Here is a 17,150-nt window from a genome sequence, read left to right as displayed (position 1 = left end):
TTTTTTTTAAACTTATTTTCATTAAAGGTTCTTTAAGACACAACATCCTGTTGTCTTTTAACATCAGAGATCCAGAAGGCTTCAGATGTTTATATACCTGCTAGATAGGATCAGTATCCGTAGATGTTGATTCTTATGGTGGTTTTAAGGGACACCACTTTCTCTAATCACTGAAATTGCATGAAATTTAAACCTCTGCTTCTCAGCAACATCCCTTTAAAGACTAACAGCCTTTTGAGTACCTATTTTCAGACAGACATATATTTTTAAGCCCCATGTATTAGAACGTTCATACATGTAGCTGATCAGAAGCACAGGTGGACCTGGAAATACCTAACACATTTATCAATGGGAAAAAAAAGCCAATCAGGACATTTGAAATCCAGAGACTACAAAGGAGTGGTTAAATGCAGAAGAACTGAGGAGACAGCATTCTGAAGCAAACAGACAGATAGCAGTGGAGAGCAGAAGTTGATACCATCAGGACTGAAGATAAGCCCCTCCATATGGGGCTGTGATACTCATTTCCTCAACACAATTATTACCACTAGTAAAGAAGTTTACTACAGCTACATGATTTAACAACTGTTAAACCAATACTGTTAAATTCAGAATCCACTAGAAACATACTACAAATTGTCGCAAAGAAATAAGGCTTGTTTACTCCTTATTACAGTGTCAGTGAGTCAAAGAGTTGATCTTAAACAACAAAAGCATGACAGAAGAAAATGCTGCCAGCTCTGTCAGACTGCTGGAAAAGAAAGTCAAGGCTCAAATGATTGCGTTGATCTTTGACTGAAACTGTGAAACAAGTCAGTTTCTTCAAAGCCAGACATAACACCACAGCCAACAATAAGGAATCCTTTTGTTTTTTCCACACAATGAATTTTTTGATGTCATAAATTCTGGATACTTTTAATCACACTAAAAACATGTTAGCAACGCAAATGTGTATGACCTAGGTCCATAAACAACCACAGGACTGTTTTTTTCCAACTAATCTTATTTTTCCTTCTCTCACCTAAATTTCAGCACGAAGACTTCTTATTAACACATACTTTAAGGTTTTAAACAGCTTTTAACCAATATTTTTTTTTCTTTTGCTTTCTAAATCTGAACAATTGTTCAAATCTGTTCACTGACTAAACTCCAAGGTATTCATATTTTATTAGTCACATGGCAATTGGATCGCTACCCACAAGGTTTCAAGATAAAACACTTAACTGACACAGATCAGAATCTAAAATTCATCCCGTTTAAAGACTAACAGCCTTAAGACACATTATTTCATAGTCTTAATTCAAATAAATGTAATTAAAAATACCATATTTTCTGTTCAGAAATTATCCTTAGTCATCCTTCCTGAACTCCTGATTCTCAGCATCACCTCTGAGGTCCTACATAATTCTGCCCATCCTTACTTCACAAACAGCTCTAATTTAAACAAAAGCCTACATTCACTAAATCCCTTTCAATATATCTTCCAGTGTAATTTCACAGTATATTTATAAATTTCTGCTGCTACTCATCAAAAATCAGATTCATCAATGTCTACTTTTTAATTTTAGGTATGACTTTATTTGAAACAAATTTTTAACTCATACTGAGTAAACTAATGTTAACATACTGCAGATGCCATAAACAATACAGAAGAGTAACAGCAGAAATAAACAGTTAATGACTAGAAACAGAGCCAGAAGGAATGGATAGACAATAGTTTAACTTCACCGATTGGTGCACACCCTCTCACCTCCAGTAAATTTATCTTGATTATAACTATATTGGTCAGTTCAAGTTTGTTTAGCTGCAGGTCCTTCCATCACTGAAGTCAACAGTGAATTCAGTCAGGACTTACAAGTATGAACCAATTTTTCTTTCCTGGAACAAATCTTAAGCATCCTGAAGTCCAGGTCTTCAACGTTTGACTTCACAAACTAAGTGTTTAATCAGCAAGTATCCAGAAAGTAATGCATTATTTCACTTAGCCATACCAGCACTTTAGTATCCATTTTACATAAGAATTCATAACAATAACAAGCGTATTGTTTGACATGCAGCAAAAACATATGGGCAGCCAACAGATACTCCCTCTGACCCTTGTCAGATCAATTAATTTCTGTAACAGACACAAATGCCTTCAGAACAGCAAAGCAAGACAACAGAAATCCTCTCAAATGCTAGAAAAAGCCAAAGAATATATGCTGTACGTGAACTAGGTTTAAAAAATGAACTGCGTTGAAGTAACTCTATACTACTGTTAAATCTGTTTTCAGTAAGGTACAGTAAGGTTCAGTAAGGTAAGCTGTTTTCAGTAAGGCAGTACTTCACAGTAAACCAATTTCATGAAACCATCATGCTTGCGAGAAAGAGATGGCATAGGCTACCTATCCAGAGTGCTTACCGTTACTAATACCCACTTCCTTAAATTTCCCACTATCTTAAATTTCCACACACAATGCAAGTAATACTTACTAAAAAAAGAAAATAGATTAACTAATGAATCAGTTAAAGCCCAAAATCTAAATATGAAGCCAAGTCAACCATAAACAGCAGGGGTAATGCCGATCTAAGTTTTATACCCTATCCCAACCTTCTGTACTTTTACTAATGCGAAACACATCAACTTAGAAAAATGCATCCTAAAGTTCTTTAACATTTTTTATTATGAGGGATTACCTTCAGGATCAAAAGAGGTGCATTATCAATACAAATTTCACATAATCTAAAACTTAAAAAGGAATCTGCTGCACCTCTGTCTTCCAGTCACATGACAAGATAACATGAAGAGTATATCACTCAAGGATTACCAACACAGTTGTGCGTTTAATTATTAGTCTGGGTCACCATTGAAAGCCATAGTTACTCAGCCACCCTCCTTTATTCCACATCCTGGACTAGAGATTCCTCAAACAAAAATTCTCAATTCACTGACTATATAGCTAGCTGATCAAGTGAGTGAGCTGAAGAACTAAAACTAAGATACAAAGTTCTTAATAAATCCAAGTCTAATTTACTTTTACTCCTGCATATTTCAAAGCTTTGTTGTGCTCTCACAGTCCAAGTCTAAGAATGAACCATTTCACTAGCTGTAATACAAGACCAGCTGCCATAATACCGTCTTTATCCACAAATCAGTCACTGAGGACAGCAATGCCTAACAAGCAGACTTTAGTAAATGCGGTCCACCTGTAGGACTGCAGGAAACCTCTGATGGACTGAGGCAGTGCTAACAGCATGGTAGAAGAAAGCTCATGTGGCGAGCTATCACAGAACAGTTTTGTCCAGCTTTTTTCCCCACATATGCACATTCTAATGCTGTTCTAGGAATGACAGCTGTTCTCTGTCCAGAATGCTTCAGATACCTTTTTAGGATCAAGATTCATTGAAAGCAAAGAGATCATTTGCTTATAATACCATGCATATATGTAAGGTTTATATATCCAATTACAATTCTAAAATGCTTATATGTATACACAGCAACTTTTACACTAACATTAAAAATCTCCCAGTACCTACTATGGTAAAAAAGAAACAAAACCCAAATAATTTTATTTTGTTTAATTCATTAGAGAATTAAGAGAACAGGTGCTACTTGGAAATGCATTTCATGAACTGTCATAACCAAGACAGACTGGGTGACTCAAGCATGTATGTCAAGATCCACCGCAGCTGAACAGTCAAAGATGTGTGACACCATGCACAAGTATTTCAATCAATGAATGAGAACAGTTTTCCTTAGTCTGTAATACATTATCAATTGGCCTTATACATGCCTTACTGATCATTAAAAAGTGTGAGGATCTGATGTGTAAAGAGAAAAATCAAAGCAAAAAGAGAATTCAGCTTTGGGCAGAGCATCATCAGGGGACATCCAGCCAAACAAAATGAAGCTGATTGTTCTAAGCAATGTAGAGGTCATTACCTAAGACTTCCATTGCTCCCAGTCAACAGACTGGGACTAAATTCAGATGTAGCCATTCCCATTCGGTACAGTGTTGGTTTTTATTTGCTTGTTTCTGGTGACAGACATTTCCTTTTACATCCCCTGCCAAATGTCACTTGGCAGGATTTGACAATGTGTACAAGAAGGCAAAAACCGAGCAACCCCTCATGGTTACCAGTCACTCCACACCGTATTTCTGCAGAAGGGCATTTCAAATGAAGGTTTAATTGGGCAGCAGGAAACAAAAGTACAGCTTTAATCTCACCTCATCACTGACACAGTCATCACACAGTCATCACCTCATCACACTCTAGACATAGAGCAGACAGATCTCTGCCATTCCATCATCAACATGCATCTAGATCACTAATAAGGGACAGCTATTCCAGACTCGATGCCAGATCTTTTCTATTAGACAGGTCACGTACAAATTATCCTCAAGAGATCAGGTCAGCTGAGGACACAGGGAGTTTGGGGTTTGGTTTTTTTTTCTTTCATCACAGTATTTAGTAAAATAACCAGTCCTTCAAGAACTATTGTAACTTATATATGTCCATGGATGCAGGATTGGTGCAGTTAGATGATCCATGACCAACTGTTGCAGATGACAGAGCTTACAGCAGGGCGTTGAACTTTGAGCTCTGGCTCTAAGACAGTCCACTTCAGAAACACTAAAGAGGCTGGATGGCAGAGCTAGAGCTGTGAGAAGGTATCAAAGCAAATGCCCTGTGTGGAAAAGAGAGCTTCTCCCTCTGTCTTTCACCTATGCAAGATGACAGATGTCAGTTAAATGTTTTTCCATTTGTTTACATGTACATGCAATTAGAAAGTCTGCTTGCATTTCAATTTCATTTCACTGTCTGTCATCCTTTACCTGTGTCTTCAAGTCAATATATCATAATGGTGGCACAGACTTTGAGAGGAACCGACAGTAAAACATAGCTTCTGCCTCAGAAAAGGCAAATGTTAAATGGTAGTAAAAATACTTTGAATCATTCTGTAAAGATAGTGAAAATACAGAAATGTATCTCAAGCTCCAGGGAAGAGGTTAGCATACCAGAAGGGACTACATGAAAAGCCATAGCATCCAGTGGATGCTATAAACAGACATAGCAATGAATCACGAGACACCCATTACTAGCTGTTACAACAGAATTCTGGAAGTGACACTCGTTTTGCTTCCTTCAAAACTAAGCAAAATGAACAAGAATAAAATTGGCATGGCCATAACATTTCACCAGGCAAAATTCTTAACTGTAGACAGGAATGAGCCTCAAGTGAAATGGCAGTTAATTTATTGCTGTCAGTTCAGGATACTTTTCAATGATGAAATCATTGCAAACTGTAACTCAGGACTTTGAAAGATAAATTCTCTCACATTGAAAAAATGAAACTGCTACCCAACTTTCACTTACTCTGAAGTTAACCTGAATAATAATTTTAGAAGTTGTCTGAACAGGGTGAGTAAGAAACATTAGCTAAAATACAACACTAACAATTTAGAGACTTGCTGGCAACTTCAGTCTTTTTTTTTTTTAAGAGGAGAAAGTACAGACAGTATACCAAGCACATCAGAAAAAGTGTCAGTTTAATGTAATGCACTACTACAGATACCTTTCTTTCAAAAGCAAACTGAGTGAGAAAAATGAGAAATCCTTGACCAGTTTTTCTCTCTCAGTAGCAAATACATATTTGTCACTATTTCAGGTTCAAAATGAGGAGGTGATCGTCATCAGCTCCTCTGTCATCTTCCAATATATTCAGATCTCATCTGAATCTTTGTTGTTGTTCTTGTTGGTTTTAGTAAGACCTATACGTGTAAGAGTCAACCTGCCTATACATCTAAAATTCTCACTTTCCCATGCAATTTAACTCACCTCCCAATCAATCCATGCAGTGCGGAACCTCTAAAATGATCATCTCATTGGTTGCCAAAGTCTTCAATAACTGTAAAGATAGTCATCTTTAATGATCAAGCCTCTCATCAGCAATTTTATTTTGTCTGCATCTTTATAATTGCATACCATTTTACAATAATCAAAGACAACCTTAGTAAAAACAATAATCAAAGACAACCTTAGTAAAAACCCTTGTAAGTCTGTCTTCCATCACTCCCACAAATGCAGTTAGCCAACACAATCTGCTTCAATATCTAAAACTGTATCTTTATTGGTAGTGTATTTGTTTCTCCTTGCCCACATTTCTTTTCCAGTGAGCAGTTTTGTGGTGCTTAGCTGCCTACTGTGGCTAACCCCCAACACTAACTTACAATTATTTCTGTTGCAGCTGGACCTATTCACAGCTTGAAAACATAGAAGCAGAGGAGCCTGACATGCACAAAAATCAGACAAAAAAACCCGTTGAGACATGCACTGTAAAAAAACAAACCAAAAAAGAATAATGGCCAGCAAGGGTTCAAGACACATGTTCTGTTTTGTTGTGTTTGATTTTATTTCATTTTTCCAGAAGGTGGAATCTCAGAAGTATGCTAGGTTCCTTCATGCTCAGAAAAGTCCAGGGCTGCAAGCATTAGGGCAGAGTGAGACTGCATAGAAACCACTAAGAAGGATCTAAAAGAAATGCTCGGTATTTACAAAAAAAAAAAAAAAAAAAAAAAAAAAAGCTATTCAGTGCCAGTTAATAAGGTTTATAGTGAAGGCTCTCCTCAAACCCACTGGTTTAAGCGCTAGTCACCAACTTTGCATCTGGCCATTCTTCTTTCTCAAGCTTGTATGGCTTGAGCTAGATTGATCCATTACTTCTGGAAGGGGATGGTGTGAGTCTGAAGCTCCTGAGCATAATAAAAAATGGGAGATTACCCTGAGTCTTACCAAAAGTTACCTTGAAACACTGGCAAAAGACTGACCAGCTGTATTAGGAGGTGTCTAACATGCTTATGGACTGATAAGTAACAGCAGCTCTAGAAAATGAAGTACTCCAGTCAACCTACAAAAATTACAGAGTAAGTTTATCAACATACTTTTATCCCAACCTGGGTAAGCTGTTACAAGGAGTAAAATGATGTTCACTCAGCCCACATTTACCCTCTTCTCAGATAAAATTACTCACAGTGGAAATTATACCCATGACTGATCATACACTATTACTGTAAATTAATGTAAAAATCTAGTCTCACCCAACAGCTATGAAACAGCAACAACATGCTCTAATTCCTGGCATATGTCAGTTTTGAATACTGACTTACAGATAAAACTACATACTTTTCTTCTAACATACAAGATCTTTGACACTATCTAAAATCCCTAAAGACCAGAACAAAAACATGTATCATACTAAAAACAAATTAGGACTTTCTCCAATCACTGAGGCTGCAGAGTGCACAGGAATGCGTTTAAAGTAACACAGCATCTCAGCTGGATTTGCAACAGCTGATAGTGCCACTTGTTCAATCCAAATCTGTACTTCAATCCATCCCCGTCGTGCACAACATCAAAGTGGAGCTATGTCCAGTGATAGCAGCTGCTACCGTCCCTTGCTCCTCCCGACTCAGTTGATAAGGACTGAACCTTACAATAAATGGATTCTGCATTTGTGGGTAGAGGCAGCATGACTGCACCAAGTATATGTCTGTCATCATCATCTGATATGGTTATTAAAAATTAATATTAACTTGTATCTCTCCAATGCATGTTTTCATTTCTTCTCAGGTGCAGAATTCCTCCCACTTCATCCTACGAATGTACTCAAAGCTCAAGACAAAAGTCAAAAGACACAAAAGACAGGGCAGCTTTTCCATGTCTGCAAACTGAAGTTTGACATTTTATCTAGATGTGTCAAATCAACAAACACCTTCAGTAATCAAAGGTGGGAAACAAAAAAAACCAGAAAACTGCTCGGGTCCATATACAGTTCTGAAAAATTCGTACTATGAAAGGGGCCACAATCAGTTGGTAATTAGTCAGAAATAGAGAAGGTATATCCTGCTCTATACTTATCTCATTTTGTCTATCCCTTAAACCTCTTTCCAATTCCCTGACTTGCAGTTGAGCCTCGACTGTCATCTTGCACCCGAATCAAGCAATCTTCAAATCATGACTCATGGGCAGTAGAATAAATAAAAGATGGGACCACTGCACAGTCCAAAACCCCAAATAGTTTTCTACTAGGTGAAATCCACCCTGACTACAAAGGGGAACTTTGTAAAAAAGGGACACTAAAGCAAACGTAAAATATTTATACTGCCTTACACCTAGCCAGAGTAGGGAAAAAGGTAATTCAGCTGGTTGGGTTTTTCAGAAATGCTATATAGGAACAAATTTTTAATTTCAAAGTAGAAATACCTGCCCAAAATGAACTTGTTTAAAGTAATACATGAAGTCCCAACATCAAATTTCAAAGGGTATTTCATGCTGACATAAGTACTTCCCCAGAAAACTGTGAAGTAAATTCACGAACAAAAAAAGTGACGTTTACCCTCATTCATAAAACGTTCTCATTTCTTCTGACTTGCTGACTTCTTTGAAAAGTGCATTTGGAAAAAAAAAAAAAAAAAATCCAAGTCCTAACTGTAACACACACACTCCAGCAATCTAAAATGCTAGCTTTTTTATTCCTTTTTTTTTTTCAGTTTTCAAGACACTGACTTTTGACTGAATGATTATATGAACAATGAACATATACCACTGATGTTCAGAAGAAACCTTTCCACTGACTGGGACACGAGTTTTCTCTGACTACAGGAAGCCAGGAACTTCCTGCTTGTTGCACTTTCCTCTAATTGCGCTCATCCGCTGTTCTCTCATCCAGCCACAAAAATTAAATTTACAGGAGTCCAGATTTCTGCACACTTCAAAAGAAAATGTTTTCAATATTATCTGCTACATATTTTCATGAAGGGGTTAAACTGCCAGCGCACAACAAGCATAGTTTTGTTTTATAAATGTGAATCCACAATGAAAACCAAAGGAGGTGAAATCTTTGGCCTGTTAGTCTCAACTACTTAATGCATTGTACATAAAGATTATGGGGTATAACAAACTTTAAAAGGTATCATCACAACCAGCACCAGATTCAGTATTCAGTCTATAAAAAAAAAAATACACACATATATAAAAGAATTGCCCAGTTATGTATTTGAATTTATTAACTTCCCCCAAACTGTGTATATTTATTAGCACCATAGGCATATGTGTAAATGAAGTAAATTAAAAATGAGTCAGGCCTAAAGGAGGAAACACTATGCTATTGACTCATGAATAACTGAAAGATAAGCAAGGCTCCCACATATTTTTTTAAATATGTGGATCCAATAGAAATAACAGGCTGTACATGCTGCAGGTGTTCAAGCCACTGCTCTGAAAGTACAGATAAGTTTTATAGGAAGCAGGACATGCGAAATAAGCATGAGTATCAGCTGAGAGCCACTCTTCTCACTAAAGAAATTAATAACCTCATTATCCTCCCCAGCACAATTATCAAATAACCTAGCAGATTTACAGTAAGAGAAGTATACTAAAAGATTACCTATATTTGTCTCATAAGCATTAGTATTATTATCCTTGTATCTACTTTTTCATTCTACTTCTCAAATTTCTTTTACATAGTCTACTATTTAACATGTCTAAATTACTTTTCATTTCTCCCATTTAACAAACTCATTTAAATTGTGTGATTTATTAAATATTTTACAGTGTATTCTTGTACTAGCTGTGATGGGACATTATAAAATCTGGGTTCTAACTGGAGCTTCCCCCTTGCATTACAGTTTGGCCTTGAATAAGTCACTTCCCTCTCACTGAAAATCATTAATGCTATTTTCATTTACAGATGAAAGGCTCTACAAAACTACTAAATGTTAATCATTAATACTCCAGATGAAGTTCAGTCAAGAAGGTACAAGAAATCAAAATACCACCTTGACACTGGATCCTCTTACTCAGATTTACAGTGTAGCAAGCATGCTGATATGAGAATGATTACAAAATAAACATGAAACATACCATTACAGGCTTAAAAGTCTCTACTTCCAACAGAGGTCAAACTTACATCTGAAAGGTCAGTGGGAACACTGACAAACCATTTAAATGCAGAGATGACAGAAAAACTAATCAGGGTTTAAGAAAATAATCTTGATTTTGAAAGAGAATCTGTTGGGGAAGATCAGAAAACAAATCGACAGTTTTCAACTCTGCAATGTGTCAAGCTTCAATCATTAAAATACAGACAGATCTTCATCCAGATAGAGATGTTGCCTTGCTGTGAACAATGACAGGAGGAAAAAAACAGGTTGGAAGAAGAGTGTGTAAATCTACATCCTACAGGATGCAGGAATCGCTGGTCACATCCACCTCTGTTAATGAAAAATTTCAGGACCCAGAATACAATCATATTCATCAACACCATGTGAGATTAGTGACGTTAAAAAAATATAAGTAAATGGGCAGCATGCTGGCAAATCAAATTTGTTGACACAGCTAAAGCACAGCAGATAGGAACTAATCATCAGCGGCTTGAGTAACTCCTGAGCTTTAAGCTACTCTTAAGAATTCAGAAGAGAGTGCTGAGGATGATGGGGGAATGTAGATTATAAATACAACATGTAAAATTTGTCAAAAGATTACATATATCCATGGATAATGAAAATGCCCACCTATATAAAATTACGTATCAACAAGAAAAAAACTAGGTTGAAGAACACTAGGGATCAGCACCATAAACTCTTATAAACTGACAAGAATTTGAGGAGCTCCGCAATATGACGATTGTTCCACAATTGCGAACTTTTTTGTAACTTCCTTTAAAACACCTGCTGTTGAACACTGTAAGTCACAAAACAATGGCCCGGATGACAACTCATCTGATGCCAGGTAAAATTCTTATGCTAACATCAGAGGGAAGTCTAAATGCCAAAAATGCACTTCTACAGGTCTAGAAAAATTTTTTTCAAACTTTCAACAAGTTCCATACCTTCTTGAAATTCAAGTCTATTCTCAAGACACATGACACAGCTATACTTCTTCCCACCAGGAAAAAGGCCAAAATTATATTTGTGTAAAAACTAGAGATTAAACAAAACCACCACTTATTATCAAGCAGGCACAATCCAGGTTTCAAGAAATGTCGTTCAGACATTCATTACCTGATAGATCAGAACCAAAGGATACTGACTATATGTGGGTCTAAGGGTTAAGTAAGACAGCTCACTCAGAACGTGGTGACAACAGAGGTCTGTTACAGACCATCAGCTCAAACTAGAGAACACTGGGATTTTTTTTGTAAGCCTGTATTTGTAATGTGCTGAAAGAAAAATGGCAAACTGAAATCTTTAATAATGAAATCTAATATCTCAGGATCTTAAGCAGCCAACAGTAAAAAATATCAGGTCTTAAAAATTATTAGCAAGTTTTCTAACAGCATTCACCATAACCAACACAGAGAAATTATCACATATCCCACTGTAACGGCTAGAATGAGTAAATCACTGACTGGACTGGAAATTGGGGATAGTCTAAGAATTACTGATCGTGATCAGATTACCTAGCCAGATAGAGATTACCGACACCTATGTAAACATATGATGCACATACACACTTATATTCCTGAAGCTTCAAAATTTCTGAAGCTGAAAAGGGTTATGAACAAAATTGATGGGGAAGAAAAATCCTTGACAGAAAAACATGAAAATGGAAATTTTCCTTAAGAGGGCTTTTATCTATGGTCAGGCAATTCTACAGCTAACAAAGAGGACAATGTCGCCTACAGCTCATCCTAGAGTTCAAAACCTGGTGTTTTTGAAAACAAGAAGCAAGCGTAAGGGGAAAAAAAAAAAAAAAGCAGGACCAACAATGTAGAAAAGGAGAGGCTGGATCACCATCAACATAAATTAAGAGTTACAGAGTGTAGAAACCGAGACACTTAAAACATCCACGTATGACGCAGCCAAGAGTGTTAGCAATAAACACCACCTTAACAACAGCAGAAGCCCATGACTAGACAGAGGTGGCACAAGTGTTAAAAATCGTAAGGAAAGATCAAAAATAGTCAATAAATACTTTCATTCTATAGTTGGAAAGATTCAAAATGGTATAATTGTATCACATTATATTGATTTTCTTTCCAACTCATTTGTTAAACAGATGTTCCAGATCAGATGTTAAAAAACATTGTGAGACAAACATTTTAAATCAGCATACTTGTTAAACTTATCCAAGAGTCCTAGGGTAGTCAGCCCAGCAAATCTACGATCTGTTGATGCTCTTTTAAAACTATGTATTTTAAAATCTGTATCTGTCTTTAAATGCTAGGGACTGCCACCATGCAGAGGAGTGAAAACACAGTGTCAAAGGGACAAATCAAGTTTTAAGGCAGTCTGATATGATAGAGAATTCAGACGTGATAACAAGAACCAGTGAAAGACAGATGCATTCAAATGTATTCAAACAATAATTGCATGCCTTATTTTTAAATAGTGGAAAAGATGAATCACTGAAACAAGTCATCCAGAGAAGTAAATGGTAGATTCTCAGTATCTTGATACACTTTTAAAAAAAAAAAAAAGCTTAGCCAACTAGAAGTTCAGAAAACAAACCCATTGAGACAAAAACTGATGCTGTAATACATTTAAGGTGAAATGTTCATGTATTAAGATAGATTTGATCCCCACTCTAATGCACCACTACATGATGCAGTACTAAATGCAAGTCAACTTAAGCAAGCACATGAACTTTTCACATCCACACAACTAGATTAATTAGTAGTGTGGTAATAATGTTCTTTAATAAACCTAAAATAACGATTTGTCAGCCCATTAACAGTACAAAAAGCCCGTCAAATTAAATAGTACAGACGGAAAATGTTGGGGTTTGTTTTAAACAGAACACAGGATACCATGATACTGTCTCTTTTCTGCTACATTCAGTTCAACATCAGTGACATGTGATTCTTCCTATTATTTCCAAACGATTTCCAACCAGACTTCAGGTCACATTATGACTCGATGCTTTTGGGAAATCTACAGCTAACCATTAACAGAGGCATAATACCTATTTCTATTCTGTTTGGTAATTCATCAACCTTTATCCAGAATATGCTAAATGTTCAACATTCATCTCCAAGGTCTGGACACAGTTTGACTAACTGCTTCAGCTTGGCTCTTGCTTCTTATCTCAACTCTAAGAGTATAAATATGGCCAACCATCTCTCCTCAAAGACTGTCACACACATATTCCCATAAGATTCAGAGTAATCATGCTTTTTTCTACTTAACATCAATAAAAAGCATATGAATTATCAGATTATAATGTTATCCAATATGACAGGGTCCTCAAACTCTGCATAATTTCCAAGTCATTTTTTTAAAATATTTGATCACTGAAGCTGCAACATCAGAAAAAAATTTGACATTTAGATAATGGATAAAAACATTCTTAAGTAAAACACAGACCACAGTAGCAATCTTCCTAAAAACTAGAAATGCTAACAGCTATGCCCCTTCTTTTGGAGGTCAAAAAGAAAGAGTTTAAGCCTCGCTAACATGACAAGCAAACACAGGCAAACAATTCCTTCTATCATGTTTAACAACCTTCTTTGTCTGAGAGCACAACTCAGCCAAAGATCTGTGTTTTTACAGACTACAGACTGAACTGCTTTGGGCACTTTCCTGGGCTAGAAGAAAAAGCACGCAAAACCTATAGCTGACTTCCTACAGAGCAGTGTAGAGTCTAAGTCAAACAGTTTAGATAACATACCACATTTGCACTCTGCAGACATCACTGGCTCCTGATCCAAAATGCTCTTACACGTGCTAATCAACAAAGCCTCAAATGGACTAGGAACTGATTATCTTAGAAACTGTCTATCCTCCACAATTCTCAGCAACAGCTGTTGTCAATTACAGCAGCATACCTAACAGTTCAAGATAAACTCCTAAGGATGGAGCACAAAGTAAACTTTCTAAGACTTTGTCAACAGAATTCCTTTAAGGGCAAAGTGTAAAACAGTTCTCTGCATAGCCCTTCCTCAGTGAAAAATGAAGTTATAATAGCAACAACAACCCAGAGACAGCAAAGATGATCTCAACATTAGTGTAAATCATACGCAGGCAGAGAACGTATAACACATTTCCACCAAATCACATTTTTCTTCCACATTAACACAAGGTACCAAAGTCCAAAAGATGCAAGTGCAAACAAAAGAGAAAAGAACAATGCTTGAGTAAAGCCAACACTCTAATGCAAGGAAGGAAAAATGTGAGAGGAACGTTTTCGCTTACATTTCTCAAAGGTAAGTGCCACTCTCGCAGGTGGCACAGCATTTTAAGAAAAGCTCTGAACCCTTTCTATGTGACAAGTGAGCTTTGCTAATATTGAAGCAGAAACTGAAAGACTAGTTGTAAAAAATCAACTTTGTGGCTTTCCTCAGGTTTCTGAGAAGGTGAAATGAAGTGAAACATGCAAGAATCTCATCAGTTTAATTAATCATTGAACAAAGCTACCAGTACAAGCCTTATTTAGTCACCTTCCCATCCACAAAGCTGAAGAACACTCTTGGCTTCATCTCACTAACGAAAGGATGTCATTAGTATCTTTTGAAATGTTCAGTTTTCATGGGAGTTTACCATATCTGTAGTATCTAAATTATGAAGCCATCATAAAATCTAGAGGGAAAAAACTTCCCAGTATGCACTTATACATAAAAATAGTAATTGCTCATGGTCTTACTTTGTTATGAACTGAAGTTCATTATGTAGGTTCAAGCTCATAAAGGGTAAGCTCCCGTGGTTGGCTCAGCAACAGTTACCAACGTCAAGTAAGAAAAGATACCAAAAGTTTTAAAACCTCAGCAATTTCTTTCAAGTATAGTGTGTCTAATTCTGTATTTACCTGATAGTCTGAATGTATTACAAAACAACCTTAATTGTAACAACTCCAGTAATCGCTACTATTGTATATATACGTATGACTTCTAGGATAACAGCATTTAGACTATACATGGGCCATGTGTGTCAGTAAAAAGGAACTCTGACAACTGGTAATTCATAATTGTGTTAACTCAGACAATTATTACATTTACCAAAAAAAGGACTGGTTTCAAAAATAGAAATCATTATCATGTACAAACAATGTATATTTCTTATTGCCCAGTTTTACATCTTATGGTACTTCAACCTGCAAGTTACAAATGTAACAGGGGATGGTGATTCAGAGAGAGGTGGGATCTAGGATTAATTTCACTGTCTGTTTCACAACCATCAAATATTTTCAATACCAACAATCAGCCCACATTTACTTTGAAAACATTTCGGAAGCTTTAGTTTTCATGGAGGAGGTATTATCAGTAAATAGCTGAATTAGTGTGTGGCAAGTAATAGAACTGACAAATAACTTTAATGAAGTTTCATTGGTCTGAAAAGAAATACTTCTCTTATGTGGTGCTTTTTAACCAAGTTTCAGAGGGCTTTGTAAGGGAAGGTAAGGAGGATTACTGAGAATAAAGAGGTGCATGGATGCTGTGGAGATGAGTGGCAGAAATAGAAGAGTATTCTTGTCTCCCAAGTACCATTCCAGTACATTTTGGAACATGATTCTTTCACATATATACCACTTTCACACGTATAAACCAAAAAGCAATGTTATGCCAATATGATGGAACAACTATTTCTTAAGAGCAGACCGTAACGCCTCCAAGATGCGTAATACCATAGGACACGTAGCTAAACTGAACTACTATTGATGGGTACGGTACATTAAGAGTATAAAACTCTCAAACAACTAAAATGTACTAACTGCAGCCCTTGCATTGAAATCCAGACATACACCACTTGAACTACTGTATCCTAAAGAAAAACAAGTGTGACAGTTAAACATCTACCGCTGATGGCAATAAACTGGACAGGTAGCACAGACTGAGTCAGACAGGTGAGAACAGGGAGGAAGAGAGGCTCTGGGGCAGGAAAAGTGGAGGGAAACCAAGCTTCTTCTAAAAGCTCTTTTTCAAGGCCTGAAGAAAAAAAAAAAAATCATGAAGACCTTAACTTCCCTCTTCAGCCACCAGAACCACCACCACCAATTAAAAAAAGAAAAAAAAAAAAACCAGAGGGGAGAAGCCTTGTGACAAATCTGCCTCCTCTTCCTCCTCCCTTCCTGCTTTCACCTCCCAGAAACGTGGCTCTGGCTCCAGCGGTCCCTGCCGGGGCGCTCCGGCGAGCAGCCCCGCGGGAAGGAGCCTGGAGGAGGCCGCGGAGCGGCGGCGGCCCGGTGCGCGCAGGCCTCACCACCACTGCCGGCCCCGCTGCTGCCCGCTGACGGCCGGGGGCGGCGGGACCAGGCGCCGCCGCCGCCGGGGAAAGGCCTCGGCGCGGGCCGGGACGGGGGGCGGCGCGCTCTGACTGCGGGGCGGCCGGCGGGGAGGGGGGCAAGCGGGTTAAGGGGAGCAGATGCTCTGGGGCTGGTTTTACCTGCTGCTGCTGCTGCCTGCAGTGGCATGAAGATCTGGCTCAGCCTCTCTCTTTCCCCCTCCCCGCCTCCTTCCTGCCCTCCCTCCTGCCCTCCCTCCGTCCTTCCCTCCCTCCCTGCGCGGCACACAGACCCCCGCGGCGGCCCGGCGCCCTGCGAGGGACACGGGGCAGGGGGAGGCGGTGGGGGAGGCCCGGGCAAGGGAAGGGAAAGGAAGGGAAGGGAGGGGAAGGGGAAGGGCTCCCTGCCCGCACGGCGGAGACGCGCGATGGCACCGCCCCCCCGCTCCCCCACCACCCCCAGCTCCCGCGGCGCAGGCGCCCGCCGCGCCGTGAGGCCGCGGCTGCCCACAGGCCCGGCGGAGCAGGCGCGCCTGCTCCCTGAGCCCGCCAACACCGTCGCCGCCGCCGTGGGGCTGGGGGTGTCCGGGGAGGCGGGAGGGCGGCCGCGGCCCGCTCGGGGCGGCGGAAGGGGAAGGGTGGGAACGGGGCTTCCCTCGTCGCGGGCTGTGGCGCAGCTCGGCTGCCGCCGGCTCCTCGCCAGCCCCGGCGGGCCACAGCCAAAGGGCGCGGGGATTTTTTTGAAAGCGGGGAGGTTTTCCGTTTGTTCGGGGCCTTTTACCCTCTGAAGAAGCCCGACGCGCTTTTATTTACCTAAGGCGGGCGCAGAGTGTAGTTACCAGCCGCGCAAGGCGGGGGTGAGGGGGGAAGCAGCTTAAAATGAGGTAGTTTAACATGAATCCACAACAGTGGTCCCTGGAAGCGGGTGTCTGGGTTCAAGCCGCTTGGGAAACC

General features: G+C 39.0%; 1 protein-coding gene across 7 annotated transcripts in view; it reads right to left on the bottom strand.

Annotated features, from left to right (window-relative positions):
• TBC1D5 (TBC1 domain family member 5) overlaps nucleotides 1–16,568 on the bottom strand; it is a 329,005-nt gene extending 312,437 nt beyond the window's left edge. For 4 of the 7 annotated variants that reach the window (XM_074861400.1, XM_074861371.1, XM_074861410.1 and 1 more), the window contains exon 1: nucleotides 16,359–16,568. The gene's annotated coding sequence lies outside the window, so the exon portion shown is untranslated. Of the gene's footprint in view, nucleotides 1–5,820; nucleotides 5,891–16,358 lie in introns of all 7 variants that reach the window. The other 3 variants (XM_074861379.1, XM_074861390.1, XM_074861428.1) reach the window with 2 other exon arrangements.
• Nucleotides 16,569–17,150: the final 582 nt, after the last annotated feature.

The sequence above is a fragment of the Strix uralensis genome, chromosome 1, assembly GCF_047716275.1.
Source record: "Strix uralensis isolate ZFMK-TIS-50842 chromosome 1, bStrUra1, whole genome shotgun sequence".
In the NCBI taxonomy this organism is placed as follows: Eukaryota; Metazoa; Chordata; class Aves; order Strigiformes; family Strigidae; genus Strix; species Strix uralensis.
The sequence above is the reverse complement of the archived record's forward strand: the minus strand, read 5'-3'. Positions and strand labels throughout refer to the sequence as shown.